We start from the raw sequence: 12,599 nt of genomic DNA on the forward strand, positions 1-12,599 counted from the left end.
CTACTGTGTTGCCCCCCTACTCAGATTTCTGGGGTTTGTCTTTGCTGGGGGCTCAGGGTTCTGGTTTTGGTAGATGTGGCTCCAGTCCAGTCAGCTGGAGAAGCGGGAAGGTGTCCAGCAGCCTTTCACCTCGGCCCCACGCATAAGATCATTTGTGAGTGGCTACCACGTGCCAGGCACTGCTTCTAATCTAGGACTCAGGATCCCCATTCTACAGATGAGGGAACTGAGGCTCAGAGATGTTAAACACCTTGTCTGAGTTCACACATCTAGTTATGGTATAGACACCTCCATCACTGATGCGTCCCCAACCCCCCACCCCCGCCCCGCCGGCCTGCTGATCCTTCTGCACCAGACTGGCTCCCTACAAAGGCTAACCCCCTTGGGCTGTGGGGTCTGCTGAATAATGGAACTCTGCTAACACACCTGTAACAGGGGAGCAGAGTCCCCTGACTCCACACTAGGTAAGCTGCTGCAGGCATAGGCCAGTCAGAAATAGAGGGGTGGGGAAGACCAGCTGAAAAGTCTGCTCTAGAACTTCTTTTTAAGGAAAGCAATTTTAATACACTGGACCGCAGCTTGAATCAGAAACAAAGACGCAAAAAGGAACTGCTAAGTGAAATGAATGTTAATGAAAAAAATTACTAGGCCTTCATTATGTAATCACACATTGCAAACTAAAAATATTTTTTTAAACACACAAGCCCTATTTGCTGGAGTTAGAAATAGAATAGAGAGCTCTAATTTGTTCTGAATAACAATCATGTTAAACCACATACCACATCTGAATTTTCGGATACTCTAGGGACTCAATCAATGTGGTTTTCCTGAATATTAATGCCACCCCCCCAAACCCAAAAACCTCAACCAAATGGATCCACAGATGCTGACTGAGCACCTACTGTGTCATGCTGGGAGAAAAAGCAAAGGCCCAATACTTGTTTGGACAGCACAGGTGACTGTTAGCAAGAGAGTGGGACAGAGTGGGTGTGCTCTAGAAGGAAATGGGCTCTGGACAAGGTGTCTCAGTGTTTGGGAGAACTGAGCTGGGCCTTCAAGAAAGGTCCGCAGATAGATGGTCACTGGGAGTCCTGCGAGGAATGTTCTGTGAGGGTCCTTCAGTTCATTTTAATAGACAGTGTCTGAGGGCCCTTCTGCATGGAAATCAAGACATGCCTTAACCCTAACAATATTTTTAAGGGCTACCTTGTCCTCCTCCTGCTGGTCATGACTGACTCAGTTTACCATCTAAAAGATGTGGGGAGCCAGGACTCTCTGATCCTTCCTCTCTCACATAGATGGGGATGCTGTATATAGAATCAAACACAGCCAGCCCTGTCTGGGCTCATGTGTGTCTACACTTGGAGATTTCTAGAACCTGCACGGATGTGGGAGTGTTGTATGGACCGTGCTCCATGAGGATGGAGATGTGTTCAGCACCCTGCTGAAGGTTCTATAGGGCTATAGTGTGGAAGCAGGCAGGGCCACCCACAGAGACCCACCCTCTTCGTATGAAGTTACGCACGAGGAAAGCGATCCAAAACAGAATGAGGAGAAGCCCAGGTGATCACTCTTTTAACTGTAGGCCCACTACTGAATTCTCTCATGCCTGCCGCCTGATTTCTTTTCAGCCCTGGTCATGGGACCACAGGTTTCCACATCCGAAGCCTGGTCACGGAGGCTAATCCGGTCCTTTCTGCCCCTGCCTGCCTGGGTCCCTGACTGGTTCCCGCTCCATGCAGCCGAGCCGCGCTCTGTCTGCAGCAGCCGAGTCAGAGCTGGGCGGTCCCAGATGCCCTTTAGAAAGAGATGCTAACTAGCCCAGTGACCGTCATGGCTGACTGCCTTGCCCTCCCCCAGGGAGCACACGTGCCCACTCCCCTGCTCAGTGCAGTTAGCCTAGAAACTCCAGACTCATTGGGCTGAATTCATGCTCCTGAGCAGGCTTGCTTTTTTAGCCTAAAACACAAACTGAGTGACAAAGCCCCACCTCCTGTTCTCCTGCCTTTTCCTAGCTGAATGCAAATGCCGGTCTGATGGGGGTCCTAGTGAGGTCCTCCTAGGATGCAGCTGTCTTAGGACCTGGTTCCCGGGAGCAGGAGCAGGCAGATGGACAGGCCAGAAAGCTCGGGCGGAGCAGTGGTAGTCTGCAGCAGGTTCGTGGCCCTTGCTCACGGTGGTCCTCAACCTCCTCGTTGATAAAATAGCCGCCCTTCATATCTCTGTGGCATGTCATAGCAGTGGACTGAAGCAGTGCCAATGTGAAAGCACTCTACAAAGATAAAACCTTTTTTAATCAATTTTTTTTAAGATTATTTATTTGAGAGAGAAAGAGCGAGAGAGAGCAGGGTGAAGGGCAGACGGAGAAGCAGACTCCCCACCGAGCAGGGACCCCAATGCAGGGCTCAATCCTGGGACTCCAGGATCATGACCCGAGCCGAAGGCAGACGCGTAACCGACTGAGCCACCCAGGCGCCCAAAGATAAAACCTTTTAAATGGAGGCTGCTGATGCTTTTCTGCGGCCAAGTCGTCTCCAACTGTTCACCAGGCTGGGCTAAATTAACCGTTTGCTTCGTAGGTCATTAAAATAAGTCCATGAGTGTCGGCTCAGCCTCAGTGGGGGGATGGAGGCTCAGCCAGTGACCCAAGACCAGGCAAGACGCTCAGGCAGGAGTGGGAAGGGTCCAGGCTGAGTGGCGCCCCGGGGAGCCTGGGTTCTGCTTCATCTGAAACAGCATGGAGACGCCCCACAAGTAGAGTGTGAGTTGGAGGCTTTGTCGTCTTTAAGAAACAATCCCCAGTGTGTCCTGATATCCAGAGGTTCTGCCCTTCGCAAATATTTGCCCCGGGGGTGTGGGGAGTAGAGGCAACCGTGGAGAATAAAGACTGGATGATGAAGGGTATCGGTGAGTGCGGGTGAGCGTGGTCAGATACCTGTCAGCTTCACTCGGTGCGGATTCAAGTCAACTCGTTCACTGAGTGCCTCCCAGGTCCCCGGGCCAGGAGCTGGGACTCTGACTCTCCTCCTTAGCTTAGAGGTGAGGACCCTAGAAGCTAAGCCACTTGCTCAAGGTCAGCAGGGTAATAAGTGTAGAATCAGAATTCGGACGCAGCCGCTTGGACTGCAAATCCCCCGCTCCTAACAGGGTAAGGCCAGCACCCTGGGGATGATCCCTCAGGTTGACCAAGCTCTTTGCGCTTTGTACAGCAGTCCCAGGCTCTGCTTTTAAATCTTCACAGCAGAGCAGTGAGGTGAGTATTATGCTGGGTGTTTTATACCCGGCCGTGCATGTTCAATGAAAAGATGACTGTGGAAACACTTAGTAAATTGTAAAATGCTCTACAGACACGATATAATTACTGCCTCTAATTTACAGGTGAGGACAATAAAGTCAGAGGGGTTCAGTGGCTTGCCTAAGGACACGTGGGAACAGATGGCAGAGTAAGGACGCCAGCCCCTGTCTTAGGACTCAGGACTGGTGTCTGTTTCCTTGACACCATCAAAGGAAGATTGGTTCGGGATTTATCTGTCCCCTCCCCGGTTATGTCACCCCTCCCCGCCCCTCTTCCCCGCCCTACCCACCAAATGGTTGCCAAATGAAAATTAGGCAGAGGATCTCAAGCGGCCCAAGCTAACTTTTCTTAGCTGCCTTTTCTCTTCGTTTGTAGTCCTTAGGAAACGGGGTGATGTCAGGGGTGGAGTTAGGGAGGGTGTCTCTCTGCATGAAGACTGGGGTGCCGAAGCGGCCCCAGAGGGGTCGTCTGTGTGCTGCTCACTGTCTGCTCATTGGCAGAAGAGTCCTGGGACTGGAGAGTGGGTGACGTGGGCCATTTTGCCCTATGGATGGGCCAGCGCGGTTGTTACGACCTCCTAAAATTGTGAGTTAAGCTGAACTCCAGGGTGTATATATCCCTGGAACATGTGTGTACACATGTGGTATTTTAAAAACAAAGGCATCATAGATGTTGGGTTTGAAAGATCTTAGGCTCGAGACTGAAAAGATAACAAGGAGACAGGTGCTAAGCATCTGCTCTGTGGTGCAGATTCCTCGGCTGTGACAAAGTGCCACAGTGTCTCTTATCCCCAAGCGGTGGCAGTCATTCTCCTAGTCTCCGTTGCTAACAGAGTCTTCCTTACTTGTTTATTTATTACTTTTGGAAGAGCTAGGAAATTGGGATTTATCTGACATCTTCTAGATGCAGAAGCTATGTTGGGAACATTTGTATGCGTCTGCTCATTTATTCCTTACAACAACCTCACATAAGTGGTATTATTATATGAATTTTTAAGATGAAGATTTAAGTGTCCCACGTAGTAAAACATGACAGCAAGAGATGGGTATAACATGTCTGGTTCCAGATCTACGCTCTTTTGTCAGCGGACTGAGAAAATCCATTTTCGTCTTCCTTGTTCTTCATTCCTTCTGTAATCTCAGATCTTCCATCTAGAATCTCTTTCCTCCTATCAGAAATATACCTTTTAAAAATGTCCTTTCATGAGGGTCTGCTTGTGGCAAACTAGAGTTTTGTTTATGGACAATGCCTTCATTTCTCTTATACTTCTTCTTTAATTACTTTCTTGTTTATTTGTAAGTAGTCTCTACACCCAGCATGGGGCTCAAACTCACAACCCCGAGATCAAGAGTTGCATGCTCCGCCAACTGAGTCAGCCAGGCTCCCCCATTTCTCTTATTCATAAAGAATGCTTTCTTCAGGTACAGAATTCTCAGATGATGGTTACTCTCTTTCAGCATGTTGAAAGTATTTGACCACTATCTTTCGGCTTGTAATCACTGGAAAGTAACTTTTCTCTTTTCATTGGCTGCTTTGAAAAAAAAAAAAAGATTTTATTTGTATATTTATTTGAGTGAGGGGGTGCAGAGAGGGAGGGGAGCGCCAGAGGGGAGGGAGAGAGGTGGGGAAAGAATCTCAGGCGGACTCCCCGCTGAGCACGGAGCCCAATGTGGGGACTCGATCTCACAACCCTGAGATCATGGCCTGAGCCGAAACCAAGAGTCAGATGCTTAACTGAGCCACCCAGGAGCCCCTTTTTGGCTGTTTTTAAGATATTCTCTTTGTCTTTGGTATTCTGCAGTCTCACTGACGTATAACTGTTGTGGATTTCCTCTTATTTATTCTTTTTGAGATTCACTGGCCTTCTTGGATGTGTCTATTTGTATCTTTCCTCCCTTTTAATATTTGTTTATTTGAGAGAGAGAGAGAGAGAGCGTGCATGGGCATGCAGGTGTGAGCGGGGTGGGGGGGGCGGGCAGGGGCAGAGGGAGAGTGAGAGAGAATCTCAAGCAGAATCCCCACTGAGCGGCCGCCTGGGTGGCTCAGATGGTTAAACATCTGCCTTTGCCTCAGGTCATGATCCCAGGGTCCTGGGATTGAGTCCCGCATTGGGCTCCTTGCTCAGCAGGGAGTCTGCTTCTCCCTCTCCCTCTGCCTCTCCCCCTGCTTGTTCTCTCTCTGTCTCTCTCGCAAATGAATAAATAAAATCTTAAAAAAAAAAAAAAAGAATCCCCACTGAGCCCATGCTCAGTGGAGCCCGACACAGGGCTCCACATGACACAGGGCTCCTCTCAGAACCCTGAGATCATGACCTGAGCCAAAGTCAGTTGCTTAACCAACTGAGCCAGCCAGGCACCCCATCTTTCCTCCCTTTTAGAAAATTTGTAGCCATTATCTGTTTAAATGCTTTCTCTCTCTCTTTCCTTTCAAATAGACACTTGCTAGGTTCCATTTCTCATGTCTCTTAAGCTCTCTTTCCTATTTTTCTGAGACTTTGTCTTTCTGTGCTGCATCTTGGTTAGTTTATTTTGACCTAGCTCCTACCTCACCACTTCTTTCTCAGACTGTATCTAATGTGCTCTTAAGTCTGTCCACAAATTGTAATTTCAGTTGTTTAAGTTTTATTTCTAAAAATTCCCTTTGGTCCATTTTTTTCAAATCTTTATTATTTCTCATGATTTGTTGTTGTTGTTCCTCATACATATTTGCAGGCTTGTCTTTAATTTCTTTAATGACATCACAGTCATTATTATAATCGAAACCTGGTTATTCCATTACCTGAAGAAGTCCCTGGCCACTGAACTCCTTCCTTTCTTGCCAGCTCATCAATGTGCTATTAGAAACATTTTTAAAAATATATTTTTTGTACAAGATTTTTTGGTTGTTTTGAGTGGGAGGGTCAAAGTACTTAGCCTACCATTATGTTAGAAATAGAAGTCTAGCATATTTATTTAAAACTGACATGTGGAACATAAGGAATAGAGCAGAGGACCACAGGGGAAGGGAGGGAAGACTGAATGGAGAGAAATCAGAGAGGGAGACAAGCCTCTGAGAGGCTCTGGACTCTGGGAAACAAACTGAGGGTTACAGAGGGGAGGGAGTAGAGAGATGGGGTAACTGGGTGATGGGTATTAAGGAGGGCACGTGTTGTGATGAGCACTGGGTGTTATACCCAACTAATGAGTCGTTGAACACTACATCAAGAACTTATGATGTACTATATGCTGGCTAACTGAACATAATAAAAAAATAAAATAAAATTGACAAAATTATGAGTGGAAAAAGTAATCCAGTGGAGGTTGGCCTTTGAGACCTAGAATTGTCCATAGTGTACTGAATGTATTTTATGAATGCCCTGAACAGTACATGTGTGCCTGAGCGAGAAGCCAGTCAGCGTGGCTTGCCCAGCCCAGGGACTGAGTGACGGAGGTTTGTTCTGCTCTGAGCCCCACCCCTAGAGGACTCGACTCCGGAAGTAGTATGACCAAACAAGGGGGTCTTGAAGAGACCTCCTATCTGAGAGATCATTTTATCTCTAAGGAATTAGGGGCACCCTGAGGAGAGGAGGGCTTGGTAGGACTTGTCTCCCAGTTGCTGCTGAGTCCTAGCTTGGTCTTACATTTGCTTGGAATTCAGGGGTACATGGTACTCCATCCCAGTGGTCCTCTGGGAGTATCCAAAATGGATGTAGAGGGGACCCTAGAGCCCAAGCTGGCCTCAGCCTCTCCTCCCCATTTACCACGCCCAATCGCTCAGTCCCGATCCCACCTACTAAGTAGCTCTAGGATCTGTTCATCCAAACCTACTCATCTGCCACCCTGGTGCAAGACACCGCCACCTCTCATCTGGACCGTAACGTTTCCCCAGCTGCTTTCAATGTATCCACTCTCTGTCCCTCCTCACCCTTCCCCATTTCATTCCCCCACAAGTAGCCAGAGTCATCTTTTTAAAAAACACCAATCAGATGGTGACTCTCCTAAACTTGTAGGCTTAACATCAGTGATGTCCTACCACTGCTTGGATGAAGTCCCAGATCCCTAACCTGGCCCACAGCCTCATTGCTGGCCACTCCTTGCCGTGTTAAAGTTGTGCTCTTCACCTTGATTTCCATCCATTTCCTGGACACACAAAAGCTCTTTCTCCCTGAGAGAGTTTGCGTCGGCCGTCCCTTCTCCCTAGCTGCTCTCCATCCTCTCCCCTGGCTCACTCCTGTTCATCTTGGAGGCTCCACCTTAAATGTGCCTTCCCTTCCCTCATCTTCTCTCTATGCTGTATGCTCCCTATAGCTCCCTATAGCAAGCATTCTGTATGTCCCTTTGTGTCTTCATCAGAGTACTTACTTCAATTGTGACTCCATGATTATTTTTGTAATTTCTCTTCATTGTGTGTCTTCCCCCACCATCTGGTGGGGGTTGGACTCATGTATGTCCTGCTCGTCTCTGTATCTCTAACACAAAGCACAAAGCCTGGCATGTGGTAGATGTTGCCCATCTGGAGAATAAATCTGTGAATGGATCTGGTTTCTGCCTCCATCCCTCCCCTGGCACTGCTCTTGCTGAGTTCACCTGTGACCTCCTCATTGCTAAATCCACTGTTTCTTCTCAGTCTTGAAATGTGAGACTTCCCATTTGAAAACCACTGTCAACCCTCTATTTCTTTAAACATTCTCCAGCTTTTCTTATCCTTGGATTTTGAGACAGCATTCTTTCCTTTGTTTTCATCTACCCCTCTAAGCTCTGCTTCTGAGTCTCCTTTGCTCTCTCGCTCTGGGTGTCCCTTAAATGTTAGTGTTGGGGCGCCCGGGTGGCTCAGTTGGTTAAGCGTCCAACTCTTGATTTCGGCTCAGGTCGTGATCTGGGGGTCGTGGAATTGAGCCCCACATTGGGCTCTGCACTGGGTGTGGAGTCTGCTTAAGATTCTCTCTCTCCCTCTCCCTCTGCCCCACCACCCTTACCCCCCCGCCAGTCTACACACATGCATGTGCGCTCTCTCCCTCTCTTAAAAAAAAAAGGAGTTAGTGTCCTGCATGAATCCAGCCTTCACTCTTTCACTCTTTTCCCTCCTACACAATCTGTGATCGGCCTTCACTTCATCTTGGCTTCAAGCATCACATTTATGCTGGTGAACCCCAAACCCATATGTCCAGCCCGGACCCTGCCCCTGAGTACCAGATCCTTCTTTAGCATTGCATTTTGAAATACCTTCATCCTGATGTCCCACAGACACCTCAGTCTTCATATTTCACAAATGGACCTTTTTAATATTCCCTGCCCAACTTTTCCTCCTCCAGCATTTCCAATCTGGCTAAATAGTTTCACCACCAACCTAGTTTCTGAGGCTAGAAGCCACAGAGGCATCCCGGGTACGTCTGCCATCTCTGCATCTCATGTCCAGCTGTTATCACAACCTGTCTCTTGCCTCCCTTGTTCCTCTTCCTTCTGCACTGCCACTACTTAGTGTAGCTTCTGCCCTTGCTCGTATCACCTCTTAGCTGGGCTCCCTCCTTCTGGCCTCTTCTCCTCCAGTCCATTCCTAGCACCAGTGCCAGAGATCTTGTCCCACAGGACAAAGCTTGATCATGCTGGTTCCCTGCCTCACCTCCCGCCTTTCTCCAAAATGCCTGTACAGTGAAGCCCGTGCTCCTTAAGCTGATATGGAAGGTTTTTCCCCCCACCCCATCTTTCTTGCTGGCTTTGCTTCTCTTCCCACCATTCACCTTCCTCTGAATATGCCATCCATTCTCATCATGTGTGTATGGTGTCGAGCAGGGGTTCTCAAACATTATGGGGCTTCCAGAATCACATGGAAGGCTTGTTAAAACACCACATGCTCCGTATGTCTGAAATGAGGCTCAAGATCGAATTTGTCACAGGTTCCCAGGGGCTGCTGGTGCTGTTGTTCTGGTGACCATTGTGAGAATCACTGGTGTAGACGGGTCAAGAGTGTGAGCCCAGGGAGCCCTGCTGCCTGGGATCAAATCCTGCCTCTGCCACTCACTTCCTGTATCACTTACCCTCTCCCTGCCTCAGTTTAGTTTTCCATAAGATGAGGCAAACAATATGAGCTACCTCATCAGCTTTGGTGGAGGCCTGAATGAGTTAATCCTCAGAGAGCCCTAAAAACGGTGCCTGGTTCGTTATAAGCGTTCAGGAAATGCTAGCCACCACCATTGTTTATGATGATTTTGATCATTATTCATATCCTTGGTTGTGAAGGTCTGCCTTTCTCACTCTTTTCTGCTGACAATCTTCTGCTCTTCCCTTGAGAATGAGTTTGTTTTCCAAGGTGCTTTTGCAAGCACTCCCCACCCCCACATCCCTGATGCACACCCAGGCCGGGGTGCACCTCCCACCGAGGCACTTGCCTCGTGGGGCTCACCTACCTCCTGGCCAGGAGTGGGTCTCGCCCACCATGCACTCTCCAGGGCTTCATTTGTGCGTCCCTGTCTGGTACCTCATAGGGACTCAAACATGTTTAACGATTCAGTGACCAAATTGGCATGTACTGTAGAATTGAATACTGTATTGACAAGGCAGTTACACGGGTCAAGTCTGGGGAGAGGACTGAACACCAAGAAAAGGTGGGGAGAAACATCTGATGTGGAAGTTTGGGAAGTTGTAGTCAGGATCGTGAGATTATGCTTCAGGAATATGGACCTGTGGTTTTAGGAACATCTGAAGGCACATCACTTAGGATCATCTTAGCTGTAGGCAGTCAAAACAAAACCCCAAAACTCAACTCAGTGAACGTAGACAACAAGGATATGTATTACTTGTATGGTGAGAAGTCTGGAGGAAGGGGAGCACTAGGGCTATTTAACCCAGTGGTTCAGTGATGTCATCAAGGACCTGGGTTCTTTATTTCTCTGTTCTTATGCTTCCCCATCATGGTCATAACGTGCCTGGACAAAGACAACATCCAGCAGAGGAATAAGTTCCTGCATCTCTCTTTTTCAGAGCCAAAAAAACATTTCCAGGAACATCCCCAGGAGGCCCTTCTCAATGACCAGAAGTGAGAAGCCCACCCCTAACTTGCTCACTCACAGGCAAGGGGCCTGCATTTGCTCGGACGGCATAGGGCCCCTGGGCTGGGCATACGGTCACCTACCCTGAATGATAACACCACTGGAGTTCTGTTGGAAAGGAGCAAGGGAGAAATGGATGTTGCTTAAGCACAGTGTCTGCTTCAAAACCAGACCCAAATCCCAGCTGGAAATTTATTTGAAAAGCAACAGGATACAAATTAAGTGACTTCAAAGGTCTTTTCTACTCTGAGTATCTGTAATGAATTATTTGAAGTCAAAGTGAAGAGACTTTTCCTCTGTCTGTTCCATCTGCAGGTCATGCCCTGACCACAGCTGCCTCTCAGGAGACTGGCCTGGAGCCAAAGTCACGTCATTGGGCTGCTGGTCAAGGGTGGAGCGGGAGCGACGCTCGGCTTTTCCTCATGAGCCCTGCCTGGGTGTCCACCTGGCACTCAGCACGAGCACGTCTCTTCCTCCCGGAGCAGCTGCTCGACCCGGAGGCCTGGCCTTCAGAGAGAGCTCCAGGAGCGTTCAGGCCTGGTGTGCTGCCTCCCCGACCCCACGTGTGTAAGGGGCCACGGGACTTGCTTATGGTAAGAACCGGAGGTTCCTTGAGCAGGTGTGGTGGGAACTTGCGAGAAGGCCAGGCTAAATAAGCAAACATTCTGAATGATGATGCAGTATCTCTGCTAGGGGTCTCTGATTTTCTGGAGCCCCTCTTAAAAACTCTTGTAGTCTGACCTACCAACCTACCTGGATTTTGAGTTTCCTGCATGTCAGGTTTGTGGAGAACTGTGGAATAGGCTCTGAACAGGTGAAAGGAGCTGGTAAGAAACTGATGGGAGAGTCTTGACCAGAGGTAGCAGGTAACGATTGTGGACAGCAGTGGGTATCTGCACTGAGCAATGAGTCTGGGCTCAGCTGGGAGCGTGGTGACAGCTTCTAGAAATTGACTACTAGCCTGACATCCTGACACTTTCCCAGGTCTTCCAAACACACCTAACAGGAGCAGCTAAAATGAAATACAGTAGAAGATTGAGGCCAGATGGCAGTGCAGTGGGATTTAGTTAGGAGTGACATCTGTGGCATCCACTGAGGGGTGAGGTCATGCTTCCTTGGCCACTATGAAATGTACTGTATTACATGTATTATATATGTACATAATGCGTATGTGTGTATGTATACATGTGTTCTATTTCTTGTGTCTGTCTTAAATCTTCAATCACATTGTCCAACTCCCCAGGGCAGTCATGGAACATTGAATTCTCCTATGTTCTTCACAAGGTCAGTACTCGGTAATGACTGATGGACTGAGTTTTTACTGCACACCTATACAATAAAACTCAATCAGCCCAGGTCCCAGAGTTTTCATCCATTGGGACAGATATGCCATCAGTGCCTTCCGAGCACCTCCTGAGATGGGACAGCGTCAGCTACCCCTGCCACGTGAGCTGGCCAGAGCGCATTCATTTCCTACGGCAGCTGTAACACAGTGCCACAAACGGGGTGATTTAAAACAGCAGAAATTAATCATCTCTCCGTTCTGGAGGATTGAAGTCCATAGTCCAGGCGTTGGCAGGGCCATGCTCCCTCTCCAGTCTATAGGGGAATCCTTCCTTGCCTCTTCCCGGCTTCTGGGGGTTTGTCAACCATCTTCAGCATTTTGTGGCTTGTGGCCACATAATCCACACTCTGCCTTCATTGTCACATGGCTTTCTCCCTCTGTATCTTTATCTTCATACAGCTGTCTTTTTAAGATTTTATTCATTCATTTGGTAGGGAGAGAGAGATTGAGAGCACAATCATGGGGTAGTGGCAGGCAGAGGGAGAGGGAGAAGCAGGTTCCCTGCTGAGCAGGGAGCCTGATGCAGGGCTCAGTCCCAGGACCCTGGGATCATGAACTGAGCCGAAGGCAGCCGCTTAACCACTGAGCCAGCCAGGTGCCCCGACACGACTGCCTTCTTATTGGACTAGGGGCCCACCACACCCCAGGATGACCTCATCTTAGCTAGTGACATCTGCAATGACCTTATTTCCAAATGAGCTCCCATTTGATGCACTGCAGGTGAGGACTTCAACAGGTCTTTATTGGAGATTGCCATTCAACCCAGAACACTAAGTGTAAGCTCATCCAGGGTGGCAAGACGAGCACATATGAAAGGCATGAATATTGAGTGTCCCTTGGTGCTGAGAAGCATGTGCCCCCTCTTCTCTGTCCTCTGGCATTCTCCGGGGAAGTTTGCGTGAGCTGGGGCCTGGCTGGACACACCGGGATACTGT

At 48.7% G+C, this 12,599-nt stretch overlaps 1 protein-coding gene across 6 annotated transcripts in view; it reads left to right on the forward strand.

Annotated features, from left to right (window-relative positions):
• Window positions 1-12,599, forward strand: part of CRACR2A (calcium release activated channel regulator 2A) — a 125,917-nt gene that overhangs the window by 6,324 nt on the left and 106,994 nt on the right. For 4 of the 6 annotated variants that reach the window (XM_027591631.2, XM_027591632.2, XM_027591627.2 and 1 more), the window contains exon 2: window positions 10,635-10,912. The exons of the other annotated variants lie outside the window; for them this stretch is intronic. The gene's annotated coding sequence lies outside the window, so the exon portion shown is untranslated. The remainder of the gene's footprint in view (window positions 1-10,634; window positions 10,913-12,599) is intronic. 6 annotated transcript variants of the gene reach the window in all.

This window comes from Zalophus californianus, chromosome 9 (assembly GCF_009762305.2).
Source record: "Zalophus californianus isolate mZalCal1 chromosome 9, mZalCal1.pri.v2, whole genome shotgun sequence".
NCBI lineage: Eukaryota > Metazoa > Chordata > Mammalia > Carnivora > Otariidae > Zalophus > Zalophus californianus.